Source organism: Octodon degus, unplaced genomic scaffold, assembly GCF_000260255.1.
Source record: "Octodon degus isolate 3935 unplaced genomic scaffold, OctDeg1.0 scaffold00086, whole genome shotgun sequence".
Classification (NCBI taxonomy): Eukaryota; Metazoa; Chordata; class Mammalia; order Rodentia; family Octodontidae; genus Octodon; species Octodon degus.
Genome location: NW_004524662.1, coordinates 2,197,225 through 2,214,508, shown reverse-complemented (window position 1 = coordinate 2,214,508; position 17,284 = coordinate 2,197,225). Strand labels below are relative to the sequence as shown.

The window sequence follows — 17,284 nt, the reverse complement described above, 5'->3', positions numbered from 1 at the left end:
AACATTTTAAAAGGATATAACTTAAAGGAAACTTTTATTTCTGTTTTTATATATATATGGCTGGGTCTCATTTATTACACATTAATTTGTAGACAAAAACTGGGTACTCTGCACCAAAAAAAGCTTCACACAAGCAACATGGTGGTCTGCGAAAGACAGATCTATACATTCGCTGATTCTGCCTGTGTTCAACACATGCACATTATGGTTCTCTCTTCTGATAACAAAGATTAGATGGCCCTACTGTATAATGTACACTCTGCACAGCGCCTTTCCATGCCAGTGGCCTAGCATTCATAAGTTAGGTATTTTATTAACATATCTTTCAAATCCAAATAATTCGATTCAGTTTTTTTCTTTAATTTTGGCAACTGACTCTAACATGTACTCTTCCACGTTCACTTACTTTCTTTGATAGGCATAATGAGGGATGTACAATAGCAAAGAAGGTCTGAATTCCTGCAAGAGTCACAAGCATACACACCAAATTGCCACTGCTTTTCCAATCTGTCATCCATGAGTTTATCTGAACTTTTAATAAATCTATTTCTGTTTTTAATCTGTACCACATCCTGGAATAATGCATTCCACAAGTTTCTATTCATTGTGAACCTCATTTAAGCTTCTAAGAGTACCCTGAGTCTCAGTATATTGGGATTGAATAAATAAAAAAGCACCATTTTCACAATTTTATAGATTTTATTCATATTCCCTTCCTCAGTCTTCCGGATAGATAGATAGATAGATAGATAGATAGATAGATAGATAGATAGATAGATATCCTGCTTTCATGCAACTTTCAGAAAACAAAATTAATGAATTAATTTGCCAACTGAAGCACGTTAGTCAGACGGAAGCCCATTTTCTGCTCATGTTAGCTTTCTCCGGACCCTCTCACTTTAATCATGTCTTCATTGAGGGTTGCTAACCAGAATTGTACACCATGTTCCTGGTGCACAGCATAATGAGGGACAAAGAGAGATTGTTTATTCTAAAACTATTTCTAGGCAAGCCTGGAAATGATTAAGATACTTGCGGAATCAACACATAGACCAGAATCAAAAAGGGCTTGGGGTGAAATGGTGCTTGTCAGTGAAGACAGGGCAGAGAGGTGAGAAGCACGTTGATCCTGTAGGTTCGCTCCTCTCACTCCCCTGCTGCCTTCCTCATGGGACAGGTTGCCACCTCAGTATCTGCAGGGCCCTGAAATGTTGCTTTTCTTTGAAAACAGAATATTCAAATAATTTTGCAAAACAAGTTGAAGTACAGAGATCATACCAAAGGAAAAGTGAGTGATTGAGAATATCTGTCCATTTGTACTCACATTAAGCCAGAGTTCCAAAGGGATTACTCGTTTATAAAATATCCAATAGCCCTTCCAGAGCATAAATCCCCCAGAAAGCTAACTCAGAAAGTTTCTTGGCAAGCATAGGATCAGAGCAAAGACATTTACATGGTATTGATGAAAATGCAAAAACATGCTAAGTTAATTCTACTATGGAGTATGATACATCAGTGCTATTACTAGACAACTGTATCCATCGGATACTTTTTTTTTAGAGATCTAGGCAGTGCTGGATCAAGTTATTAGTTATCAATTTTCAATTGTTTTTAGTATAAACTTGTGCAGACAATTCTTTTTTAATTACTTTATAGGAAAGTGGACAGATGCTTGGCTCACATTCAGCCATATTTAAATCTCCTCACCCATTGAAGGTCTCATAAATGGAACCAGCCCTGAACCAGAATGCAGCTTCAGAGTGTTTCTTAACAGTATTTTTGGTAATCATTATAAATCGATTGTAGTTGAAAAATGAGACAAAAAATCTATTTGGTCCATATTTGGGTTAGATTGCAGTTAGCTAGGTTTTAGATTTTTGAGTTGTATTATTGTTTCAGAGGTACATTATGGTTATTCAAGATGGACTAAAGAAATACCTAATTATATGTTTAATTACTCTGTATCTCTTCTAGTCTAAGATGCTACCATTCTTACTGTGTGCCACTGAAGAAAAAACTGCTAATTAGTTGGAAGGCTTTGGTAATTGGCAAACACTACATGATTTCAGAGATGCCGAGGAGGGGCTAGATCTTGAAGCCTATTAAGTAGTGTTTTAAATATATTTTTCTCATATTCTGAGAGCACTTTGTCATCCAGAACTTTCTGTTCAAGGTAATAGATTTTTTTCTGCAGATTAATGTGTAATAAATGAGATCCAGCCCATTTTCTAATTTCTACATAGTCTCAGGCCATTCCAGAGGCAACTTGTAATTGTTGGGAAGGTGCATCACTATTAGGTAGCATCCCACACTCACAAGTAGATATGGTGAGCAGGGTTTTAGTTAAAGTCAGCCCTCTTGTTCACTACAAGCCAAAAATTATCTTAAAAACAATTTGTAGAAATATCACTTAAAGGGCCGGCCAAACAGCTCAGCAGATTAATGCACCTGCAAGCAGGCACAAGGGCCAGGGATTCGATCCTTGGGCCTACCATGCTGGCCCCACCTCTGGGACACACTGAGACAGCAATTGAGACTGGGCATGATGGTGCGTACCTGTAACTCCAGCTCTTGGGAGGCTGTAAACAGGTGGATCACTACAAGTCTCATCTAGTAGTGAGACATTGTACACCCTGTAGACCCTTCCCTAAAATACAGAAAAAAAAAAAAAAAAAAAAAAAAGAAATGTCACTTATAATAAGAAGTCAGAAAATAGTCTAGTAGGATTCATAGAACTATTGGTAGCTGGGTGGACTAGCACACACCCATAATCCTAACTCTGGGATGCTGAGGCAGGAGGATCATAAGTTCTAGCCTGGCCTGGGCAATTTAGAAACTTAGTAGGTCCCTGTCTCCAAACAAAATATAATTTTAAAGGTGTGGGGATATAGCTCAATACAAAGACCCTATGCTCAATTCCCAGTAGTACAAAAAAAAATCTACTGGTTATGAAGTAGTCCTTTTAGTCACATGTGCATGATATGAAAATAACACAGTCATCAAGAGGTAAGTCATCTTTAAATTCCTAAAATAGTATCAACACTAGTAAAAGTTACATACATTTATGTTACACATCAGCCATGGGACAAAGCATCCCTAGAGATTCATCCACTCTAGCCCATCCCTGCTTCACAGGCTCTCCTTTTCCATGACTCCTCAAACAAACACGTTCATTGGTCTTGTGTACAGGTTTAATGCTCTGCCACAGGCACTCTGGCATCAATTCAAAATAAAATGCTGAGCTACCTATGTGGTTCTAACCCAAGCTGGCACCCTCTGATTAACCTCCTTTTCTTACATGGAACTTAGTAATTTCTCTAGACTCTTATATTCTTTACATACACTGTCTAAAAAACTTGTCTTTCTTTTACATAAAAAAAAAACAATTTTTGTGTATCTGAGACATAAAATTCTGGGAAAAAGGCACAGAAATGCATCCCATCAATCCTCTCTAAAGCCAGTCTCTACATCCTCAGGAGAGATATTCACTTCTGGCCAAGGTGACCAAGTCGGTCAAGTAAAACCTTGTGTAAGAAAATAAGAAAAGAAACACCTCACAATAATTCCATAATACAACTTCATATGCAAAATGCAAATATTGCCCACTTTTTGTGATACTGCCAATAATAGAAAACTAAATTTATTAAAATGAAAAAATGTATTATTCTACAATAAAGAACTCTTCATAAAGACTTGCTACTCTTCTGGGGCTGAAATTAATATTTTCTATATTTTATAATAGACAACTTACACCATTAAATTGAAATGAGACATTTCTATCTTGATGGAATTAGAAACCAGGACGCTCAATTATGCTAGACATTTTTAAAGACGGTCCCTCTAGACCAACTCTCCACCTTTTCAGCTGGCTGTATACACAGAAGATTGATTTCTAAGGACTTCAGCAATTGTGTTCCCACTTGCTTTCTGACTTGCAGCTGGGTTTAATGCATAGGAAGCACCCATAAGAATTTAAGTGCAGGAAGTGAGATAGGGTTGAGTACTTCTCCAGCTCCCTCTTATTTATCTGAACATGGCTTTGAGCTTTGTGTCTCTTATTAAGTTTATACCTTACAGAAGCTAGTATTCTGGTCAGCTATATTGCATCTGTAACCAGAGGTGGTAAAGGACTCCCACTGGGGCCAATCCAAATATTGCATCTTCTTTTGTCAGTTGCTTAAATCTGTCCAACTACATGACTAGTTCTCACACTAACCTCTTTTCATGTATGTCTTTTCAATATGTCAGCTATGACTGACTGATACGTTTTACACTAATAGATGCCACCTGATGCTGTGTGTATGTTTTCTTTATTATCAAGCCAAGAGTGCCTGTTCTTCAGATTTTTGCTAGCAACCCTAATTTTGCATTTCATCCTGTCACTATCAAATGCTTCCTGAAATATGTAATGTTGAACAGGATCATAGATGTCATTTACGTTTTTTTCAAGAGTCCAAAAGTTAGGGTTTGGATCAAAAAACATTCCCCAGAACACTCAAGTGTTTAGAGGTAAGGTTTAGGTCAGGCCATTACATGATTTCAGTTTTGCTACATTCTGACTCTTGATGTCTGACATTTTTAATAAACATTTTACTATGTACATGCCTCATTGTGAGTTTAACTTAAATTTATTTAATGATAGTTAATATGTTTTTAACATTTCAAGTATCTTCTTGGGTATGGTGTCTACTCATATCTTTTTAATTTTTACTGACTTATATTTTAACCTATTAAATTTATTTTATATTTTTATATTTTCATTTTAGAGAATAAAAAATAACACATACTAAAGTAATAAACAATTTCAAAAAAACCCAAGATGGTAAGTATTTAACAATGATTGCTAAAAAAAAAAACAATGATTCCTATATTGCACATTTTTGTCTTCACTGCAGTTGATCAGATTACCAGATGTATGCATCAAAAATTGGCCACAATCAAAATTTTTAGCATTAACTTCTCCCATCCAAAAACCAATAGAAATTAGTAGTACTATCATTTTAGTTACTCTGTGTTTATGCATATATGATTTTTTCCTTCCTTTTGTTTCTTTCTTTTAATGTTTTCCTCATCCCAATTGTTCATTCCTTTTGAGCAGCTTCTTTCCTTCTTATTACATTTATTGTATCTTTCAGATTTTATTTACTCTTTCAATAGGAAAACAATCTGATATTTACACGTGGGTCTGATTTATTTCACTTATGAAATAACTTGCATCCACATACCTTTAAAAGCCTCAAGAAAACCTTTATAGTTGAGTGATACTCCATTGTATAAAAATAACTAAATCTTTTTTTATCCATTCTTCAGTTCATAGGCATTTGGGTTGTTCCCAAGATTTAGCTATGACAAATTCTGCTATGACAAATTCTGCTATGACAAATTCTGCTGCTATAAATATGGATGGACGTATATCACTGTGGTATGGTCTCGTCAATTCTCCAGGGGAAAAAATCCAGAAGGACAACCATTGGGTTGATTGGTACTTCAAATCCTAGTTTTTTAAGGAATCTGCACACTGGTTTCCATAGAGGTTGTACCTGTTTACACTCCTTGCAACAATGGAGAAGGGTTGCTTTTGCCAACAGCCTCTCCACCATTTGTTATCAGTTGACTTCTTTATGATAGACATTCTTTCTGGAGATGGAATCTCATTGTGGTTTTGTGTGTATTTCTTGAATGACTAATGCTGTTGATCATTTTTTAATACGTTTATTTGCCGTTCATTTTTTTTTTCCTCTAAAAAGCATGTATTCATCTCAGATACCCATTTTTGGATTGGATCTTTGAATTTTGGGGACCAGCTTCTTTTTAATTCTTTATATATTCTGATAGAAGTCCTATGTCTGAGTGATTAAGATTTTTTCCAATTTGTGGGTTTTATTTTCATTTTGTTGATTTCTTTTGTTGTGCAAAAACCTTTCAAAAATAGGAGATCCCAGGTGTTGATTCTTTGAAGTATTCCTGGCAGTTTGGTTTTTGTTCATGAATCTCTGCTTGATCCTCTGTCTTCAAGAAATCAACCGACATGATTTTAGTGTATGGTGATACACATATATCTAGTTTGGTTTTTTTTTTTTTTTCAACATGTGAAAAACCAGTCTCTCTGGCACCATTTGTTACAAAGGCTATCTTCCACTAAACATGTTTGGCCCCTTTGTCAAAGATAAGGTGGCTAAGTGTGTTTGTAGTTGTGTCTAAATTTCTTAATCTGTTTCATTGATCCTCAGTTCTGTTTTTCCCCCAGTACCATGCTGATTTCATCACAGTAGCTTTGTAATATAATTGCAAGTCAGGGATTGTGATGCACCCTGCCTTGTCTTTGTTCGCCAGGATTGCCTCTCCTATTATAGGTTGTTCCGGTTCCAAATGAATTTTATGAATGTTTTCTGTAGACCTGTGAGGTATGGTGATGGTGTTTTGATCAGGGTTGCATTAAATCTGCATAATAGTTTTAGAAATATGGCCACTTGCACAATGTTGGTTCTTCTTATGCATGAGTAAGGAATGTCTTTCCATTTTCTGAGCTCCTCTTCAGTCTGTTTTTTACAGAGTATTGTAATTTTCTTTGTATAGATCTTTTACAAAGATCTATGTTGTATTAATTCCTGAGTGTTTCATTTTGTTTTTATTTTTTGGACACAATTGGGAAGGGTGCTATTTCCCTAATTTCTCTCTTAGTGAGTCTGTTTGTGTAGAGGAATGCTATTGATTTTTGGGTGCTGACTTTGTAGCCTGCTACCTACTGAATTTGTTTATTAAGGAGTCTCTTGGTTGGGTCTTCTATACAGAGTATCATGTCATCTGCAAATAATGATAATTTAACATCTTTCTAATTTTTATTCCATTTATTTCCATTTATTTCTCTCTCTTGAATAATTGCTCTGACCAATATTTCTAGAACTACATTGAATAGAAGTGGTTATAGTGGATATCCTTGTCTTGTACCCAATTTTAGAATGCAAACTTTCAGCTTTTGTCCATTTAGTATGATGTTGGCTATTGGTTTATCATAGATGGGTTTTATCAGATTGGGATAAAGACTATACTAATTTTCTATAGGGTTTTTACTATGAATGAGTTTTGGATTTTCTCAAAAGATTTTTATGCATCTATTAAGATGATCATGTGGTTTTTGTTCATGGATCTGTTGATAAAGTGTATTGCTTTTATATATTTGCCTATAGTGAACCACTCCTGTATGCCTGGGATGAATCCCACTTGGGCATCATGTATAATCTTCCTCAAGACTTGCTTTACTGTATTTGCTAGTACTTTATTAAGCATTTTGCATCTATATTCACTAGGGAAATTGGCCTACAGTTCTCTTTTTTGGTAGGGTCTTTTTCTGTTTTTTTTGTATCAGAATAATACTTGCCTCCAGATATCAGTTAGGAAGAACTGTTTCTTTTTCAATTTCACTGAAGAGTTTGAAGAGTACTAGCATTAAGGAATCTTTATTTTTGTTGTACTGAGGTTTGAACATGGTACTGTGTGCTTGCCAGACACACACTCACGCTGTTGAACTTTATCCCTGGTCCAGTATTGGTCTTAAATCTTCTCTAAACTTCTTATAGAATTCAACCATATGTTCATGAGGCCCTGGGCTTTTCTTTTTTGGTAAATTTTTTATTACATTTTCAATTTCATGAACTGATATTGGGTTACTGACAATTTTTGTATCTTTTTGATTCATAAGTTTTGGTAATTCCTAAGTATTCAGGAATCTGTTCATTTCTTATGCCTTTTATATCCGATTAAAGTGAAGATTTTGAAGTAGGTACTGATGATAATCTGAATTTTCATAGACTCTGCAGTAATTTCACCCTTTTCATTCCTTAAGTCATCAATTCAAGTATTTTTTCTTTTTCTTTTGATAAAGTTGGGTAGGGGTTTATCAATTTTATTTAATCTTTCATTAATGAATCAACTCATGATTCATTAACCCTTTGTCCTGTTTTCTTTGTCTAAAATGCATTAATTCCTGCTTTTATCTTTATAATTTCCTCTGTTCTTTGGGCTTTGAGCTTAACTTGTTCTTCTTTTTCTAGAAGCTTGAGGTGCAGCATTAGGGTATTTGTTCTTCTTCTACTTTCCTAATGTGAGAGTTCACCACTATAATTTTCCCTCTGAGGACTGCTTTCTTTCCATCCCCAAAATTCCAGTAAGTTGTATTGCAGTTCATTTGATTGTAAACATTGTTTAATTTCTTCTTTAATTTTATCTGTGACCTATTGGTTGTTCAGGAGGGAATTAATTTCCATGTGCTTACGGAACTTTTTAGTTTCTTTTCTCATTAATTTCTAGTTTCATTGAACTATGGTCAGACAATATGTATGAATAATTTCAGTTCCTTTGCATTTACTTAAGTACATTCTAAGGACTGGAATATGGTCTATGTTAGAGAATGTCCCATGTGCAGCTAAAATGAATAGACAGTCAGATGTTGTTGGGTGAAACACTCTGTAAGCATCTATTAAGTCCTTTTGTTCAAAGGTTTGGTTCAGTTCCACTACCAATTTGCTGTCTCTTTGAGATAATGGAGTTTTAAAGTCCCCCGTTAAGATTTCACTATTGGTTTTATCAAATCCTTTACAATTTGTCTTATATAGTTGGGGGCTCCCTTATTTGGTGCATACAACTTTATGATTAATATCTCTTTCTCTTGAAATTTTCCTCTAATAAGTATGTAGCAACTTTCTTTATATCATTTGATCACTTTTGAAGTTCACATTGTTTGAGAACAGAATAGGTACTGCTGCTTCTTTCTGAGTCCCTGGTGCATATTGTTTTCCACCTTTGACTTTCAGCCTATGAATTTCCCTTTGATTTAAAAATGTTTCTTAAAAAATGTTTCTTGTATACAGAATATGGGCTGATTTTGTTTCTTGATCCACTCTGCCAGTCTGTTTCTTTTAATTGGTGAATTGAAGCCATTTACATTGATGGTGATAACTGATATGTATTGGTGCATCTTTGTCATGTTATTTTCTTATTGATGGTTCCCTACATTTCCTCTGTATTTAACTGCTTGCCCTGCTTGATGGTTTCTTTCTGTTGTTGTTGGATTTGTGGTCATTTTTATCTCATTCTAGAACATCCTTCAGTACTCTTTGTAGTGTTGGTTTGTTGATCATAATTATTTAGTTGTTCTTTGTCATGGAAGTATTTTACTTCTCCGTTGATTTTGAAAGATACTTTTGCAGGGTCCGTCAATCTGGGTTCAAAGTTTTCTTTCATGATTTGAAATACTTCACTCCAAACTCTTCTTGACTTGATGGTTTGTGTTGAGAAAATATTCTGTGATTCTGAGAGGCTGTCATTTGTTTATATGTGATCTGTTTCTTTTCTCTAATAGCTGCTAATACGTTGTTCTTGTGCTGAATTTCTATATTATTATTATATGTCTGGGTGTAGATTTATTTTGCTTGATACTAATTGGAGTTCTATGTGCCTCACTAATGTGTGAGATTCTTTTCCCATGCTTGGGAATTTTTCTCCTATTAATTCTAAAAATAATCTTGTTATGTCATTTGCATTAACTTCTTTTTCACTGACACCTATCAATCTGATATTGTTTATCTTTGTATCTTTTTTTGCTCTTTAATTATTATTTCCTGGTTCTTTTTTACTTTTAATATCTTTTTTGGTCACTAGCTGCAATGATTTTTTCAAGGTCTGAAAGTCTATTTTCACTTTCATTCAAAAGGTTTTTGCCAGCTTTTAATGGAATTTTTAATTTCCTGAATATCTCTTTGAATCTGTTTTATGTATTATAATTTTCCCTATATTGTTTATTCAAGGTTTCTATCATTTTTATGCTCCTATGCTTTTTATCTATGTATTCTTTAGTTATGCTCAGCAATTCTTTCATTATGATTATCATTTCTTTTTTTTACCTGAGAGATTATTTCTGATCTGATTTCCTCTATGCCCACCTGGAGTTGTTTTCTTTATTTCAATTGCTATCATTTCAGACATTTCAGGTGTATAGCTTCCAATTTCTTATTGGTTGGTATCTTTTGGACTTGTTCTTGGTGGGCTGGAGATGTGAGATTGCATTTTGCTCCTTTGTCTTGTCAATTTCTATTTCAGAAACAATTCTTTTATTTTGATTTCTGTGTTAATCCTTGTGAAATTTTGATAGTAGGTGGCTATATCACCACTCTCAAGGCAACTCTAGGAAATCCATGTTCTTCAGGGATATCTTCTGTCTGTCAGAGATTCTTGGTTTGTGCCTGTCCCAAGACCTTACCTTCTCAATTAATTGAGAGTAGGGCATTGGCTTCCATTTGGTACTGTCTTCTGTCTTTGGGTATAGGGCTATGATGAGGTTATTACTGAAGCACTCCCAAACATTGTTACCAAAAGGAAAAGTGACTAAAACAGATATGACATCTGGCTACAGAAGCAGAAAAGTACAAAAAAAAAGGTATAAAAAGTACAATTAGCAATAACAGTAACAAGCAAAATTTAGAAACTGACAATCTTTTAACTATTGGTTTTGTATTTTAGACCATAGAAGTAAAGTCTAGAGCAATATTGACCAAATTATAAATTGAGAGTTTGTATTCAAAGTGTTTCACCTTGTTAGAGCAGATGTATCCTGTGTTCCTCTGGCCAGGCCAGTTGCCTTGTTCCAGATGCTTCATGTCATGTAGGGGGATGGGTCAGGCATGTGGATTCCTCTGGCCAAGGTAGTTGCCTAGAGTCTTAAGCACTTCCAGACAGGTTGCCTGTCCCACCATATAGGGTAATGGGCCAGTAAATTTATTTTAATTGATATATTAAAACATTAGAATTTTACACTTACAAATAAATAATCACAGGTAGAATGCACAGAACATATTTACAGTATAAATTACAAAGGAGTAAATTGGATAACCACTGCTTCATTCATTTTTTACATAAGAAATTGGGGAGTATGGTGCGAGATCTTGGAAACACAGTTACATAAGACACTATGTAACATAAGACACCTTGCCTGAAGGTGTCTTACATAAGACACATTGCCTGAAAGCAGCATGGTCAATTACATGGAATCTATGGAGGTCATGTATTAACCCTTGATGAAGCTTTCCTATGTAAGGTCTTTTCAGAGCAAATGGCTTCCTTTTGCACCCCAGTAAAAACGATGAAAACTGCTTTGAAACCTTATGCAGCATTTTCTTTCAAGTGATATGTTTTCAAGCAAAAACATCTTTTGACTTACAATTTCCTCTTTTTTCTATTTTCCCATTCCTTTCATTGGTTTTTGTTTTTTGAGCGATTTCTGGTCATACTGCCTCTGGATTTGGTTTTTTTGCTTGTTTTCTTTTTTTTTTCAATATCAGGAATCAAAGTCCAGACCCTACACTTGCCAGGCAGGCATTATTCCATTGAACTATTGCCCCTGCCACTGGCTTTGGTTTTTCACTGTTAGTAATTTCAAATGCATCTTGAAGAATTTAAGGTATAAGTAACAAGAAATCAGATTGCTCTATTTTCTTTATTTAAATTTTGTTAGCATTTCAAATTTTATATTAATAGATCCAAGCAATTTTTCACTTAATTTAAATTGCCACAATTATATTAGTGTGGCATTAATAGAACATTCCATTTATTATTAATAAATAATTGATACACTCCAAACTTTTAAAAATACAGAAGTAACTTGGGGGAATTTATTGAAGACATTAATTTCCCAAATTATATAGCTTTAAGTTTTTTACATAAATTTATATATGCAGAAAAAATACATATGTAAAAGAAATAAAATAGATAACATCCTAGATTATCTTAATTTTCCCATGTCTACATGATAAGTGAGTGAATGTGTAGATTTAAGATATGTATGGTGGTAATTTGATTATTGAGTCATATGTGACCCAGCTGAATGAATATAATGACAGACAGATGATTTTTTATGCCGTTGACATGAACCGATTTCCTTGTTCTATATTTTAGCCGCAGTCATTTGCAGAATTGGCTTAGACTCTGGAAATATCCTCAGCAGGGATGTCATTTTGAGCCTGGGACATTTTTAAGCAGCTGGAAGACATTCAGTGATTCCACATGATGATGAGGGCCAGCAGGAGCTTGTAAGGATGGGCACTTACCCTAGAATGAAGCTTTCCTCTCTCTGAGCTAGAGAACACCTTGTTCTCTCAATGAAATCTCCTTTGAGCTCTTTTGGATATTAAGCTTTAGAAACAAGACTATGGAATGACAGTTTGTCTGTAACAGCTCTGATATCTAGAAGCTGCACTGAGTCTGCTTTAGGAAATGGGAGTGGGAAAGGATACTGTATGAATAATCTTATTTTCAAACTTTGCCATTCTTTCCAGAATAAAAGACTAATAAAGCAAGATCCTTCTATTATAGAGAAAAAACCTCTAAAAATATAAAGTTAAGGATATAGAATGTAAATTATGAAATATTATAATTTCACATTTATGTTCTGATAGTACAAAATATTTAAGCTGTTTAATATTAAGCCTCAAAGATCTAATCAAATGGAAAGCTAAATGACTCAGACATGTTAAGTAATTTCAACACTGCAGCATTTCATTTACTAGCAGATACAGCCAGTTTTTTCACTATACTGAGATATCACTTAGTCTACAACTTAAACATGCCTTGATAAACTTTTTTTATAAAAGATGCTATCAGAAAAACAAACAGAGGATTGTGTATGACTTCAAAGCTTATTTATAATGTGTTTCTAAAAATTCAATGGAAAAGGAAAATAATGTCTTGATTTGCTAAACTCTAAAACATCTGCTTTTACTTACTTTTCGGTATTTTAAGTTCTCTGGATTTGAAGTGAATTATTTTGCCTTCCCTTTGTCTATAGTCTTACTTTACTATCTTCACAGTAATTTATACACTCAGACACAATATATGACCACATAAAAATCTCTATGGCATGTATAACATATGACATAGAACACAGAAAGATACCTTAAAGGAGAGGTGAGGTATATATGAAGTAGAACCCTTTATGAAATACTCAAAACCTTCTATCATTCTTTCTAATACTATCAACATTGGATCACTTACACGAAACCCACAAACTTAAAGTATTCTATCAAAAATAGTTCCAAAAGAATAAAAAGAACTTTTATATAAACATAGAAATATAAGTTTGTGAGTTCTGTCCAAATCTATTCCAAATTATTATATAATGGTCAATAAATTCCTATAATTTTTACCCCCAAAAGCACTACATGTAATTCTCTCATAAGCCATTTCATAGGATTTTTGCTTTCCTTCTTGCCAAATCAAAAAGACTTAAATACTAAGACATATTAGAAATTAAAAAAATTAAAAAAAGAGATTTCTCTACATTCAATTAGAGTAGCCTATAAAAAACACTAACATCCAGTTACCTACTGGACACATAGTCTGTCATTACTTGACCTTTCCCTGTTTGAGAAAGCAATGAATTTATTTCAGTTAAAACAAGTTACCTCAAAAATCCATCCATTCCTTCTGATGCATTTTCTGATTTCTTAAAATTCATGCTTTCAGTTAACTTTATATCCACAAGAGACAGAAGGTAAAAAAGAAAGAAAGGGGATATATTGGTCATCATTCAAATATAATTTTATTCAGGTCTTTCTTGGAAACCTGGTTGAGACACTTTAAACATGTGTTGGTGGCTTCTTCTGAGGCTGGTTTAAAGTCTGTGGATTATTTGTGGTTAATATATGAAAGAAAAATTTAAAAAATGGAGAAAATGGCCTTCAAGGAGCACACTCCTGAGGTTTCACTGTTGGGTTAGCTGAACATTCTTTCTTTCACTTCCCCAGTTGAGCTGACCTCAAAATTCTTGGTGTCCAAGACTTCTAAAAGAATGTAAACCACATTATCTTCCCTAGAGGGGAAAACAGAAACAAAGTTGGATGATATGTCAGGATAAGGGAGAAGTCCACCATGTGTTGGAGAAGGAGGGAGAACTCCCCTGCAATCACACAAAAATCAAGATTTTGTGGGCATGGGTTTGTCCACATGAAAACTAAGAGTGGCCTTTCCATTCAGGCAAAGGTCTTTTACAAGCAGTTTAAAAAGAGCAAGTTAGGAGCCATGATTCTTGGTTTCTGCCACACACCTGTGAGATCAAGATAGGAGAGAGACTACAAAGATCCTTATCTCCAAAGCACTTCTTTTTTAAATGAAAAGATATTGGAAGTCAGAGGGATAAAGAGGGAAAGGAAGCAAGTCCTTCTTTAGCCAAATGTGAACGTTGGCAACGATGCTTTTTCTGGTTGCTTTGATTGTGTTCTGAATTCAAAAAGTTTTCAGCCATGGATAATTTGATGCTTTGGCTTGCCCTTATTCTCCTTTTTTTCATTTCATGTTTAAACATGGTTTGTGTTCAAGAATCAATTTAACCACATGATTTTCGAATTTGTATGACTTCATTTGAGGTAGAAGTAGACTGGAAATCACTTCTGGAAAAGAAAGGAAATTCTCAGGCTAACAAGCTTCCCTTTTTTTGTTTTCTTAAAAAATACTCTTTTAAGATGTTTCATCTAATATTATCTTTAAGTCATGACTTCCAAAAAGATCATTTAAATGTCAGTACTCCTCTAGGGACTTAGTCATAGACCTGCTATTTTTTTCCATTTGATGGACTCACAGAGCTTTTAATTGTCATCCATGGACTGGTTAGCCTCTTAATTCTTTTATTTGCAGTCCAGATCTGTTGATCTTTGAACTTATTTATCTAACTGTCTAATAGACAACAACCTATTGCTATCTCACAAATTCTCCAATGCAACATGATGAACACCAAACTTATTTCCTTTTTCTCTAGCTTTCTCTCCACTCCAAGTTTTTTCCCTATGCTCCTTATCTCCAGCAGTAGTTTCTAGCTCTGTCGAACTAACAATCAAGTTCTGTCAATCTTTCTCCTCGAAATCACTTAAAATTCATTATTCTTCCTTTCCACTTTCATAATAATTCAGTCACCTATGACAAATTTAACTTCTGATCAGCTTCCCTGTCACTAATGTTGTAACCAACCCATTAATTTTCCCTTCATTCAATACTTGGAGTTATCCTTGTTGGAGTGATCTTCATAAAAGCAAATCATGTGATCAATAGAATCCAGTTTAAAATCCTTCCACAAGTTCTTCTTATTATTTATTTTGCATTTTAGGACAGGGTCTGCAAGGTCCATAGGGTCTCATTGTGTAGATCAGACTTGTAGTGATCCTCCTGCTTACCACATCCCAAGTGCTGGGATTACAGGCAAGGGCCATCACACCCAGTCTCAATGGCTGTCTCAGAACGCCCCGGGGGTGGGGCCAGAATGGCTGGCCTGGGATCAAACTCCTGGTCCCTGCATCTGCCTAAACAGGCACTTTAATCCACTGAGCTATTTGGCCAGCCCTTCTCACTACTCTTATAATCAACTGCAAACACCTTAACACAACTTCAAAAACTCTTGCTGTCTATCCTGTGTCTATTTCCCTACTGCTGAGATTTCACTTTCCCTTGCAGTTACAATGAGGAACTCTTAGTCATCAAAACTCACACCTGCTATTCTCTAATCCCTGCTTATCCCTAATCAAAATAGCACTTTCTTTGTGCTACTGTCTGAATATTTGCATTCTCTCAAAATTTGTTGGTAAAAATTCATCATGGAAGTTGTAGTATTAGAAATTGGAGCAACTGAGAGAATAGGTCATAAAGAGGGAGCCTTCATGAATGGATTTTCTTTTTCATGAATGGAAATAAGACCCTAGTATGACACCTTCAGAGAACTAAGACATGAAGTCCAGGAAGATGGCCAACTCCAAGCTAGAAAGTGCAACACTGACCCATTCCCAACCCCATATCAGACACCAAATCTTGACTTCCCAATCGTCAGATCTATGAGAAATAAATTTTATCTGTAAGCTACTCACCTTATAGTATTTTTGTATTTTGTTCATTTGTTTGTTTTCTGTACCAGGGATCAAATTCAGGATTTTGGGGTTTCCAGGCAGGCCCTTATGCCACTGAGCTATCTCTCTGGCCCACAGTATTTCATTATAGCTACCAGAATGGATTAAAACATTTTGAGGTATTTTTCTTGACTCTAAACTAGATCAAGTCCTCATTTATGCTTATAAACCACCCTAATTTCCAGAACGTAACTACATAATATTGTAATTGTGTTCAGTGTCTCCTCCAGTTTTCTGTGAGATCCTTGAGGTCATCAACATGCTTGTTTTATTAACTATTCATTACCTAGTATGTCACTGGTATTTAATAGCCAGTCATTGAACAAATTAATATATAAGTAATTAACTTACTTATTTCTCTGTTCACTAACATAATAGGCCATAGGATCTCCTACATACAGAAGAAGTGTACACCAACCCTAATAGAAATTAACATTCAAGGTGATCCATAATCATGCCATCCTGTAGAATTTATAAACACCACTGACTCAAATTCTTACTAATTTTGAAAGTGGCAGGGCCAAATTTCAGATTCAAAGACACGTCTGCCTTTGACTGATCCAAAAGTTGAGGGAAAAGTTTAAAAGTTAAGTCATTAAGCAGTTGTTAATAGTCTATATTTCCCCTGTAATATTGTATGGAGACAAGTATGGAGCTATTCAAGATACTAAACCTAAACATACTGAACATTAGACTGGAAGAATAATCGACCATTCCCTGAATCTCACTCATATGAAGCACTTTCGTGAACCCTTCTCAAATTTATTTGAAAACATTAGAAAAACTGTAGGCTTATAATGTTATCTCAGAATAAGCTTCAGAATTTCCTAACTTAATCTTTGGATATGTCTCCTGTGACATTACATATAGTATTAAGGTAACCTTTGAGAAAGCTGTAAATGATGGAAGATGTATTGTTAGTGACATACATCATGGAAAATGACACAACTGTGACAAAATTTGGTCTCAAGACATTATCTGAGCAAGAGGCATGCCAAGTGCAACAGTCTCATCTCAGAACTCCACTTAAGTTCCCTGCTACGAAGAAAGTGCTAGATGCACTTTCAATTTAGGGTATTTTTCCACTCATGATGAGTTCTTGAGAAGCATCGCAATTGACTATTTAAGACATAGAAATGTATGTTCCAAAGTTATTGGTTAAAAAAAAAGAAACTGAGCTTGTAGGAACACCAGTATTGGAAACTTGTTTTCATATAATTTTCCCTTTGTCTCTTTAAAATATTAGTCATCAGAAATGGAAAGGGAGTGATACTACCTATCTCGTTGGAGGGATATGAGCACTTTTTTAGAAATATTAACCTCCCAGCAAGCAGTGGAATACCTAGCCT

At 34.8% G+C, this 17,284-nt stretch overlaps 1 protein-coding gene across 2 annotated transcripts in view; it reads right to left on the bottom strand.

Annotated features, from left to right (window-relative positions):
• The window catches only part of Slc25a21 (solute carrier family 25 member 21), a 560,147-nt gene that overhangs the window by 464,610 nt on the left and 78,253 nt on the right, over positions 1-17,284 (bottom strand). The window lies entirely within an intron of this gene.